The sequence below is a fragment of the Triticum urartu genome, chromosome 1A (genome assembly GCF_056163025.1).
Source record: "Triticum urartu cultivar PI428250 chromosome 1A, HENAU_Tu73, whole genome shotgun sequence".
NCBI lineage: Eukaryota > Viridiplantae > Streptophyta > Magnoliopsida > Poales > Poaceae > Triticum > Triticum urartu.
The window spans coordinates 10,619,600-10,631,475 of NC_141873.1; positions in this window are offsets into that span (position 1 = coordinate 10,619,600).

The following is an 11,876-nucleotide window of genomic DNA, read 5'->3' on the forward strand; positions in this document are numbered from 1 at the left end:
CTTTCACGCACAGGAAAATGGAACCCGCGGGAAGCTTCCAGTCTTTGGCCCGTGAACCTTCTTGTCTCTATTGGCGCGAGAAATAGAATTTTTTCGCGCGTGCAGCAATTGTTTTGGCGCGAACACAGGCGTGTTTGGGACGGGCTGGGCTGACTCTTTTCGCGTGGGCCAACTCACAGGACAATCCATTTTCCTGTGAGTGGCACCCTACCCTACAGCAAAATGAGTTATTTTCCTCGCAGCCAGAAAATGCCCGCCAGGCTCTCAAAAAAAAAGAAAAAGAAAATGCCCGCCAGGAAAATATATATTGCTGTGAGGTGCTTCGGGCCTCACAGGAAAATTGTTCACCGTGGGGAAAAGTACAGTTTCTGGTAGTGAGTATCTTAATTTGAAATAATAAAAGTGTTGTACGTATATTATATTATATTATATATATATATACAAATAAAAGAAATAGGTATTCTTAGTCCGTCATGCTATATTATAGAAAACCCCCTGATGTTTCTGACATTAAACCCGCAGTACATATCAAATGTTTTTTAAAATAATCATATCTTATAAACCATAATTCCAAATTTAACATTTTATATATGGAATTTGATTAAAGAAATATATAGAATCTGAATATGATGTTATTTTACCTATTAACCTTAAAAAAATACTATCTAGGGTGCAATCTTAATCAACTGTGCATTATCCGTCTTTTTTTCATATCGGTACTGATCCGGATTGTGGATAAACATCTCAGCAAAATCAGAAATGAAGACGAAATTGAAGATCACTTGGCCGTTTCTTTGTACGTATTAAATCTACATGCAAGCCGTGTTTAAATAGAAGACATGTGGAATCTTGACTTGCGCTTTTGTAGGCAAAGACCATCTTTGTTTGGGTCGCAACTACAAATACTCAGATTATAGATCTTTTTTGAAAATTAAGAGCGCGTGGTATTCTTTTCTCCAGTTGCAACGCACGGGCCCTTTTGCTAGTGAGGGCCTATATAAAAATACAAGAGCAATCCGTCCATAGGAAAACCATCGAGTCCTCCCGGCCACATCGACATCGACAGAAACTTCCACGCCCTGGTTGGACCGCCGTCTCATCGTGATGGAGAGCGCAGCAACACCGTCGGCCATCGCCATGGAGGATAGCCAGAGCATCGAGACTTCGTCGGAGATATCCGTGGCCGACGTCCTGACGTCGTTGGAAAAACTATCGGCCGGCCTGGAGAGAGCTACAAGGTACTTCTGCGTGATCAACAAGGTCGACACCTGGGCTGCTGCGTGCTTGGGGCCGGAGCCGGTGGATGCCGCGGCATGTACCAGCACGCAGGCGGCGCTGCTCAAGTGCATAACCGATCCATCCGGCTGCGACTCGGAGGAACCACAGACAAAGGGGAACTCATTAGCAAATTAATTAGGGCGCTATGTCTAGTTTCATTATGGATACCACTATATTAGGTAGATTAGTTTCGAGTTTCTATGATGTACTACGTAGTAACTACTTTCAGATTCGTGTTATCAGCTTTCGGTACACTTGTCCTATACTCTTGTAAGCAGTTTAATTGCTCAGACATTTTATAGGAAATTTTCAAAAATATACACAGTAGGAACGAATTTCTTCCAGCAGTGTACTTTTAAATAGTGAATATAGATCTTAGCAGCTAATTAAATTCCTGGCGCTTTGCCTAAAAAGCAAGTGAACACCGATTATTCCTTGTTAGCGATCATCCATAAATGTTACTCGCAAGATATTAATTAGCTCAAGCCTGCTGAACTGATCTAGTGGGAAAGCCAGATAAGCTGGCAGCCGGCGAGGTCATCGCTGGCTTGTCTAGGGTCTCTTCGAGGTGCCGTGGGGTGTATCTCACCATGACCATGAATATTTATGCTTGAACGACATGATGATGATGATGCCGGTCGTCGCTTACATACATGCATGGCCATGCTTTTGGGCCTGTAGGCTAGTTGTAGCTTCGATGATCCTAATTAGTAGTGGTTACCTAATTTTGCTCGACCTGCCTATATATGTTAGCAACAACGTGTTGTATCATCATTGCACCACTACTGGAATCTGCTTTGACGCCGAGTTCTCTGATATTTCGCCGAGTTCATCCATGTCGGCTGGCCTCGTTACCTGATTAGCTAGTTAGCGCGCTATGTCTAGTTTCATGATGGATATCATAGTTAAATTAATTTCAAATTTTTATGATGTACTACATAGTAACTACTTTTAGATTCATGTTACTTGTTTCGATATAGTTGTCTTGCACTCTTCTAAGCAGTTTCACAGTTTTAAACCAAAAAATAATTGGCGCAGTGTACTTTTTAAATAGTGAGAGGAGTAGCGTTAGCAGTTAAATTCCCGCTCCTTCGCCTAAAAAATATCTACAGGAATTCAAAAGCCTTTCTAGCTGAATGATGAAAATCCCTCCGCCCCCACGTCGCTCCCTTAGGGGCTACTAGGGAAGCTCAACCCTAGCACCACCGAATGTGCCCCAATCTTGACTCTCCACCTCGTTGCCACCCGAGGGACCACCGTTGCACCACACGGTAGCCCAAGGAGGTGGCGGCAGCCTTGGCTGGTGGATCGACGTCGGTTGTGCAGTGAACGGCGCTCCTCGGTGTTGGCCGTCTTCCTCGGTCGCGGGGTTGGCGAGTTGGAGATGGGCGGTGCTTGTGCCATGGGTCTCCTCGATGGAGGCCGAACTAGATCACGAGCCATCCTTTCGCTTCAACCTTGCCAGCCTCCACTAGATCTTGCCTGTGGTGGCCTCTAGGCACCGAAGTTGGTTGTTTATGCATCGGACAAATCCGAGGCATGCCGACCACGACAACAATGACACCCATGGACATTGCCTTCCTTCTTGTAGGTACCGTCCAGGTTGTCCCGTTTCCACTCCTCCCCGTCGCCTCCTGAGGGACCGCTATTGCACCGCACGGTAGCCCAAGAAGGTGGCGGCAGCCTTGGCTGGTGGATCGATGTCGGCTTTGCGGTGACCGACGCTCGTCGGTGCTGGTCGTCTTCCTCGGTCGCGGGGTTGGCGCGGTGGAGGTGGGTGGTGCTTGTGCCATAAGGTCTCCTCGATGGAGGCCGAAACATATCACCAGCCATCCTTCCGCTTCAACCTTGCCAGCCTCCACCAGATCTTGCCTCTGGTGCCCTCTGGTCACCGAAGTTGGTTGTTTATGCACCGACCAAATCCGAGGCGCGCTGACCATGATGACACACCCATGGGTGTCACCTCCCTTCTTATAGGAGACGTCCAGGTTGTCCCGTTTCCCCTCCTCCCCCCCCCTTCTCGTGTACCCGATGAAAACATAGATGCAGTCTGAATTGGGTGGCAACAACCTTTCGGGCATTGTCACCCCCATGGATGTGCCATCATTGGTGGGCATGCAGTGGACGTGTGCCTTTTCTGGTTGTCTGGATGTGGATGGTAGCTTGGTCGGAGCCCGCCTACCAGTTGCTCTATGTGCAAGGTTGCTCATGTTCGTCTTTTTGGTCATCCTTCGCCCCTAGCCCCTAATCTGTCTGTGTCAGGATCTACCGTTGTGGCGACTTCTGACCAGACGCTTTGGTTGCTAGCTTGTTGTGGGTGAAACCCAGCTAACCCTATGTGACATGCTGCTCGTGGGCGACGTGCCATGTCTAGTTGGGTTGGTATCCCGACCCTCTCGGCTGGGCTCAGGTTTGACCGAGCCGCCTTTCGCGTCCCGCGGGTCGAAGGTGGATATGAGTGCGACCAAACCAGCTAGATCCCCACTATAAAGTCCAAGAAATCCTGGCACAGATGATAAAAGACATTCTTGCATGTCTTCCTTCTTAGGATATGAGTGCGACCAAACCAGCTAGATCCCCACTGACAAGTTTCTTCCTTCTCAGGGTGTTGTAATTTCACTCACCATTTTCTTACAATTTGTACCCTCTGATTCATGTATGTTTGTCACTGTTCTCATGTTAGTGTGTTGTTACCTTGTGGAAGACATTGCTATCACACTTGATCTCCATAGTGAAAAACACATGATCTGCCAAGGGCATTGCTGTTGGAGTTCCTCCTCTTCACTAGACCGTGGCTTGTTGGTTAGGGGTGTCGTGGGGGCTGTTGTTGTGGCCGGCTTGTTTGTCGAGGTTTGGTGGGGTTGTTGTGGTGGCTTTGGGCGAAATCTGAAGTCTTTGACGGGGGTTGATGCCGGTAACAACGACGCCCATGGCTGTCCTTATCCTTTTTGAAGGCGTCTCGGAAGATCTTACCCATTCATCTCCGGTTTGTGGTCATGAGGGCAGTGGAGCTTAGAGTTGACTGGTGTCGGCATTGTTGTTTCCTTTTTTTTAGTTTTTAGGTTTTTGCACGGTTGTCCCTTAATCAATAGCGCCATATTGTGGTTATTGGCATAGTTTCCCTTACAAACCAGACCATTATGTTACTTTTCCCCCATTTAATGATATCAGCAGAGCTCCTGCCTTCCACGTCAAAAAAAGTAAGATTAGAGAGAGCGGTCCAAGTCCATGGCATCACGACTAATGCGTGAAATGGGAATATACTAAGCTCAGCTTAGTCTTCAGCTCAATTTTTCAGATCAGCATGTCATAGCAAAGACACCCAGACAAGAACAATTGAGAAATGGAGACATGTACAGGGAAATTAGTAATGGTGGTGACTTTTTTCTATAGAAAAATCGAACCACTAGTGAAGCAGAAGAAAATTTCCGGGAAGGTTATGAAGCAAATCGCTGGACTGAACAAGTTAATGGAACATGATGTGTTGCGTGAGCATGACAGTTCTGAATCGCCCTTGCACAGCTGGAAGTAAACGGGGGTGTGATGACAGCGACACAGGGAAAACAGTGGTGGTGGCTATATGAAGAGTCGTTGGTCACATAATTTCGCATTGATTTCTTTTCTCAACAATAAGAGTTTACATCAGGAGAAGACAAATGGATGCATGAGTGCCCCTTTGGGCAACTAAATTATATATATGGATTTTTCATTGCAGATAATCACTTCTTCCATCCCTTCACCTTTTCTCCACCTTTTTGCCAGCACGTTATACCTAACCCGGCTAATTCCTTATTAACGAAAGACAATTCACACTTGATTTAGTTGCAGTACATTAGGAGCATCATATCCGGGCACCCAAATAATGGTGCCGAGTTGCCAGTCCTGCAATATATTGTGCAAGCTTTAGATATGATGGCAAAACACGAAATTGTAAGTAGACAGTGGGAAAGGACAATTGTTAACCTCTGGACAATCCACCATGGATATCAAACAGCCACTGGGATTTCCGGTTGGGTCTGAAATTCAGAAAAGCTTTTCAAAGTGAGTATCTAAGAGGACAGTAGTTGGAACCATCGACAACACTATTTTCTAGCACAAGCCAATACAGATTTACAGTATAGTAAATGTTATGATATTTTTGTTTTCCACCAATATTTCAGACAATTTGGAGGTGGATAAAGAGGTAAACAAATTAGTATTCATATCCCACTCACTTATTTGATATCCCAGTCCAGAAGGTATATATAGGACTTCCATACATCTCTAGTCTTGGTTAGGACTTCCTATGAAAACAAAACAGTATGAGCATAGGATATATAGGTATGAGCAAGCCATTCAGCAGATAGTTATCATGTCATATTGAACACGTGACTGCACTACAGAATCATGTGACTATTTGAGTTGCATGAGGAACAAAATGAATGAAAACATTGTGCTTGGCTGTAGGAGAACTCACACTAAAAGAACTGCGAGAAGTATGTAAATGTGAGAGTAGTTAAATGAAAATTGCATTTGAAACCAGTTATAGTCTTGAATGAACCGGAGTCAAGTCATCAACTTTCAAGAAGTAGAGCTTAACATAAATTTTATGTCAGCTAGTTGTGGTCACGCATGAGCGTCACCACTTGCTTGGCCAGGAAGAAGAGAGTAGTTCAGGTCCACTGAATCATGAAAATGTGTGAAATCGAAATTGGTCACATTTATCTTTGCCACATGCCCATTCTTGAAAGTTCCCATCAAAAGAAATTTTCTTATTTTATTCTTTGCCGCATGCCCATTCTTGAAAGTTCCGAGGAGTCTTAAAACCATGATTGCACAAGGACAGAAAATGCATTTACAAGTTGAGCACAAGTTCCTTTTTGATACATCTCTGTACACTGTACACTGTACACACGGGTACAGGATCCGCTATACCCGCCTGTGAAATACCCGCGGTTGTAAACAGCTAAAGGTCAATGGCTCAAACTCAGATTCATTTGGCAGAAAACAGACCCTATGGTTACTGATATCAACCCACCGCAATGCTGAGTGTTCAGCCCCAGTTTAAATTAGCCTGGTCCGTACGAGCAGTGCTAGCTGCCACTTTCCCTTCCTGCATCAATCAGGACAACATTGATTCCACACATGTCAAGAGGATCAAATATATTTTCAGACATTAGAGTGGTGACAGACTAATTGATAACATGATTAATTTCGATTTGTTCAAAGTAATATTAATCTAGTATGGCCATGGTTACGTAACAGCTTCAGTAAACAGCATGTGCAGAGCTAGGCAATGCACAGCTGTAATAGTACTACTTACTAGGCATGCTTGTGTTTGCGAATGACCACTGGTCACTCATCCAACAACCGGACCAAGATCTCTAACCAGTGGACGCTGTTGAAGGAGATAAGGATATTTTGCTTCACTTGACTTGCCGCATGCAGATGTAGCTCGATTCGTTTCAGACATGACTAGCATGTTTTTTTTTTGAAGGTCTATCACTAGCATGTGAATGGGTTGTTGTCGCCGCTCTTACTTGCTCACAGCAACGGGTCGTTAGTAGATGTACTGGGCCTGATATCTTACTTCACTTGTCTTAATTTCCATGGATGCGCAGAGACAGCTGCAATGCCACTGAAAAGTGACAGCGCGGGCTCTCTCTTGCGCGCTCGGCAAGTGAGCGGTTGGTTGGTCAGCTACTCGAGCTAGGTCATGGTGGAACAATGAACCTTGCTGGAATAAACACAAACACCTGGCGGGCAGGTGGGTGGGTGGAAGCTGACCTCATGGCAGTGCGCGGGTGGTGTACTGTTTCGGCCAGCGAGCAGAACAGCTCGACGGCGGCGATGCGTCTTCACCCTTCCCAGCCATACCGCCTCCGCCTGCTCTCCGTGAGGAGCTCGGAGGATACCTTGTTGTCTAGACCATCTGCGATGGAAGTGAGAAGGGAGTTTAGAAGAGAATGCCAGAGAGGATCAGTGTGGGAATGAGCGAGTACCCAAAAATTTCTCGCTCCTCTCACATGTGGCAGTCAGCGCGCAACAACCTACGCGGCGGCGGCAGCGAGGGCTGGGGATCTGTCGCGTGGGGAACAGCCGGAGAGTCCAATGGTCTATTTTTTCCGAAAGTAATAATTTGACAAAAACGTATCCTAACATTGAGATTAACCAAACTCAAATTTATCACGTTGCAATTTTTGAAAAACAATTTTACAGAGAAGCGGTTATTGCTGCACCGAGGCATCGTGTCGCAACACATGTCTAGAAGCATATGCGTCTTCCTCCTTAAACATTTTGGGCACAAGTCTTTATGCTCCTCGTCGACGGCCAAGATGCGGAAGGCCATGACTGTGACCTCAACTACACCTAAGATGCGGACCATGATGCCCATGAGCAGCATGCGGAGCTTAGGACTGCAGCGTCATTGACTCGTTGTCCAGTGGCACAGACACAGGCTCCCGCTTTACAAAGAGAGTGGCGCGGCGAATGGACTCATACCGCCAAAGAGCGAGATGGCCGGAGGGGTTGGTGGCGTGAAAATACATGCATTTGTTTTCCTCCAATATTTCAGATGACTTGAGAGGGATAGAGAGGGATCAAATCTGAATTCATATCACACTCACATTGGCATCCAAGACCATGGTGTATATATAGGACTCCTATACATCTCTTGTCTCTTGATATCTCTTTTTAGGAAGAAAATAAATAAATTGTGAGCATGGCGTATGTGTTGAGCAAGTCATTCAAAATATGTTTATCTTATCATCTGACTAGACTACAGAATCATGTGATCATCCTGCTTGCATGTTTAGGTTAGCGTCCAATGACACGGTAGAAGAACTTAGTATACATGGTACTTTCATATGTACTATCACTCCAAGTAAGTGCGGTGCATCATGAAAGTCACATGAAACATGAGAATTGGTTCATTTTAGCTATCATTTCAGGTCCCTGTGAAGAACATCATATCATCCGTGTGATGGTATTAACTATTAAGCCATGTATTCCAGAGCTTATTAACATTTCTTTATTATGCAAGTACACTGAAAAATATAAGGCCTAATAAATTTATACAAGTGAGAAAAAAATCTTGGGTTTTGGCATTACTTGATTCTTCAGCACCTCTCAAGTTTCATCTGGAAAAGAAACCTGAGATCGACCGGATTAAGTGGATTAGAAGAGATCTCATTAGAATGTAAAAAGAAGAATGAAAGGAAAGGTCCACACTTAAACAAACTGATTACATGCCTTTGTGGGGGGGGGGGGTGTAAAATGGATTGGGGGTAGAGGGCATTTGAGCCAAGACAAATGATAATTAAGTTTTTATATAATTAATAAGACACATAAATTAATCAAAAGTAATGTGCCTAATTAGACCGATTCCAAATATTCCAAAAAAAAAGATCGATGCAAATACACGTTACATCAATATATGTTACGGTTATGTGCAGTCCATACAAACCTAGCTAATTAATGAGATACATTAATCAAGTACGTCGTCGTTTCACACTCCTCTCAAAGATAGTTTCGGTCTTAGGCAACGTAGTTCTGCACGTTCTTGTGGTGTACTCTTCTCCGTCGTAGTATTCCTCGTTGGAGACTCCATCCATTTTGACGATACTCATTTTGTGTCTCCTCAATGACAACACGACTCAGCTTTGTGGAGTCCGTTATGTACAAGCATTCGGCCAACTGTCTTTCATGTCCATCCTGATGATCTTCTTCATATTCAAGTGCCTCTTTGTCATTCCCACCTTCCGGCTCTTCATCAAAAGTGTTTTCCGCTTCTTCATTTGTTGCCCCTCGATATCGGAAACAATATCCTCCTCGTCCTCACTGTGTCTTGTCCACCATATATAAGCAGGCATAAAATCATGTTTGAACAAGTATATCTTCACATTGCTAGTAAAATGGTGGATCAAAACTATGTTTTGCCATTCTTACGTGGACATAATAACGCTATTTTACCCTTTTGATTCATATCTTCCATCACCGTCTTGAAGAATTCATTTATAGTTTGATATGTGCAATCATTGGATAGATCGAGCTGCCAACAAGGGGTATAAGACAAAATATAACCAATGAGGTCATAGCAAATTTTGGCTTCCCCATGCATCACTAAAATGGAACATATTGAGTGCTAGAAATTTGAAGAAACAAAAATTTGATGAAACATTTCTTAACGAAGTTAGTTCTCCCACCTAGAGAGACTAAGATGACCGGGCTAGTCGTTGATTCATCAAGGTGAGAGAGGCCAGGAGTAATGGAGTACTATTGTAGGTCGTGGGCATGTGGGGAGACTAATCTAGAGAGAGGATTTGGAGGAAGGGAGTGGTAGCTATAGGTGAGAGAGAAGCAGCATTTACAAGGCATGAACTCAAAATGGCACCACTAACTATGATTGTATATAACCATTTTCTGCGCTAGTGAATACATTTATTAGATTTCACAGGTGCATTGCTGTAGCAGTTCCCCTATACGAGTTCCCTTATAATTAGTCTGTCATATGTAGGCCACCTGCCAGTGACTAATCTCTCATCTCATCTCATCTCATCTCATCTCTCTCTCTCTCTCTCTCTCTCTCTCCCTCTCTCTCGCGCGCGCGTCCACGAAAAATGCCGGCAGAGGCGGGGAGCTTTGGCGACCAGCAACACAGCTGGCGAGGTCCAATGCAGCCACGGCGATCGTCAGATGTGGCAATGGCGTGCGAAGCTGTGAAGTGTCACACGGTTGGCTCCGGCCAACAATATATTTTTTATAGGGGCAAACACGGTGTTTTTAGGTGATCACCTAAAATATTTTCGGTATAAAGAAGTTGTTGGTGCGTGTTATATATTTGGCAACTTTTCCTAAAACTGGTAGTTTTAGGAGAAATGGAGACAATTGAAGATGCTTTTATATAGGGCAAATGTTCTGATTACTTGCAAAGTTTCATCACAGAATGAAATTCATGGGCGACGTGGCAAAGAAAACAAATTCAATGCTTCACAAAAGTTATTCTCAAAAACAGTTTGGAGTGCGAATTTTATTTTATTTTTCTCACGAATTCCATGAATGCCATTTCATGATGAAACTTTGCAAGCATTCAAAACTTTTGTCAATGTTTGCCAAGAAGTTCAGATTGTTTTGAATTTATTTTCTATTTCGCGGATTTTAGTATTCATATACCGAGCTCATATGAGCTGGAGCTGAGGACATTTACTAGTCATTTTGATAAGAATGATGTGTGATTGGTTTTTGGAAAACAAGTTTTAGTAGGAATTTAGGAAAACCGGTATTACTAACATACATTTTGAGTAATTTTGAGTAACTTCCCTTTTTTTGCGGGTGAAAGAAAGATTTTATTTCATCAATCAGGACATAAGTCATTCTTACAAATATCAGAGACGTCGCCTGGTCCCGTACCCAACCACACCACGGTGTGACCTTCTGTCCGTCCAAAGGAGGCCAGATAATGGCTTGCACCTTTTTGAGTAACTTCCTTTTTTGTACAGAGCTTCTCAAATATCATTTGACCAAAAACTTTGCAAGCACCTACAACTTTTATTCATAATCATTCCCAAAGTTTTATATTTTTTCAAAAATGTTTTGCTATATTTCCTTGCGTGGGTGTACCGAGCCGGGGTGTAGAAAAATCACTCTCATAGGCTTTTAGAAAAACAAGTTTGGGTTCTGAGGAGTCAGAAACGCCGTGGTGTCGATGAAGCCTTCCGAGAACATGAACCCGTCCGCCAAATCCATGCAATTCACAGTCATTGATCGGTTCACACCATGTCGTGGAGGAGCACGAGGTCCGGCAGGTGCCGCCGCTGCCGCTGCCATCCATCCCCGTCGCGGCTAGCTGCTGCCGTCTGTCGCCGTCCATCGTCCTCCGGGCTCATGGTGTTGCATGTCCAGAGCCGACACCCGACGCTGGAGCCTCACGCCATGCATGCGCTAGTAGTTGTACCTGTCCTGTAGACCGGACTAGTCTTTGATTTGTTTTCTTGTCCGCCTAGGTTTAGCCGTACTATGGTCGGTCACGAGAAATACTTTCCAAAACCAACACATATCAAATCCTAGTTGGACCCGACTCGTATCAGCGCGTACGTGCGCCTATAAAAATACAAGAGCAAGCAGATCCATGGGAAAACCATCGACATCGACAGAGACTTTCAAGCCCTGGTTGGACCCCCGTCTCATCGTGATGGAGAGCCCAGCAACACCGTCGGCCATCGCCATGGAGACGTCGTTGGAGAAGTCCGTGGCCGGCATCGTGGCAAATATGGAAAAAGTAACGGCCGGCCTCGAGTGTCCTAGCAGGTACTTCTGCGTGCTGGACAAGTTCGACAAATGGGCTTATGCGTGTTTGGGGCCGAAGCCGGACGCCGCGGCATGCACCAGAGCGCAAGCGGTGCTGCTCAAGTGCATAACCGATCCATCCACCTGCGACTCGCACGGGAACTCCAGCTAATTGATTCATCCACGCCGCCCGGCCTGATCATGAGCTAACTAGTTTGTTTGCGCGCTATGCTTGGCTAGTTTTATTATATGGATATCATAGGTAGTATTATTTCAGATTCGTCTTATTTGTTTCCGGTGGAGTTGTCTTGTACTGGTCTACTCGTGTAGACCAC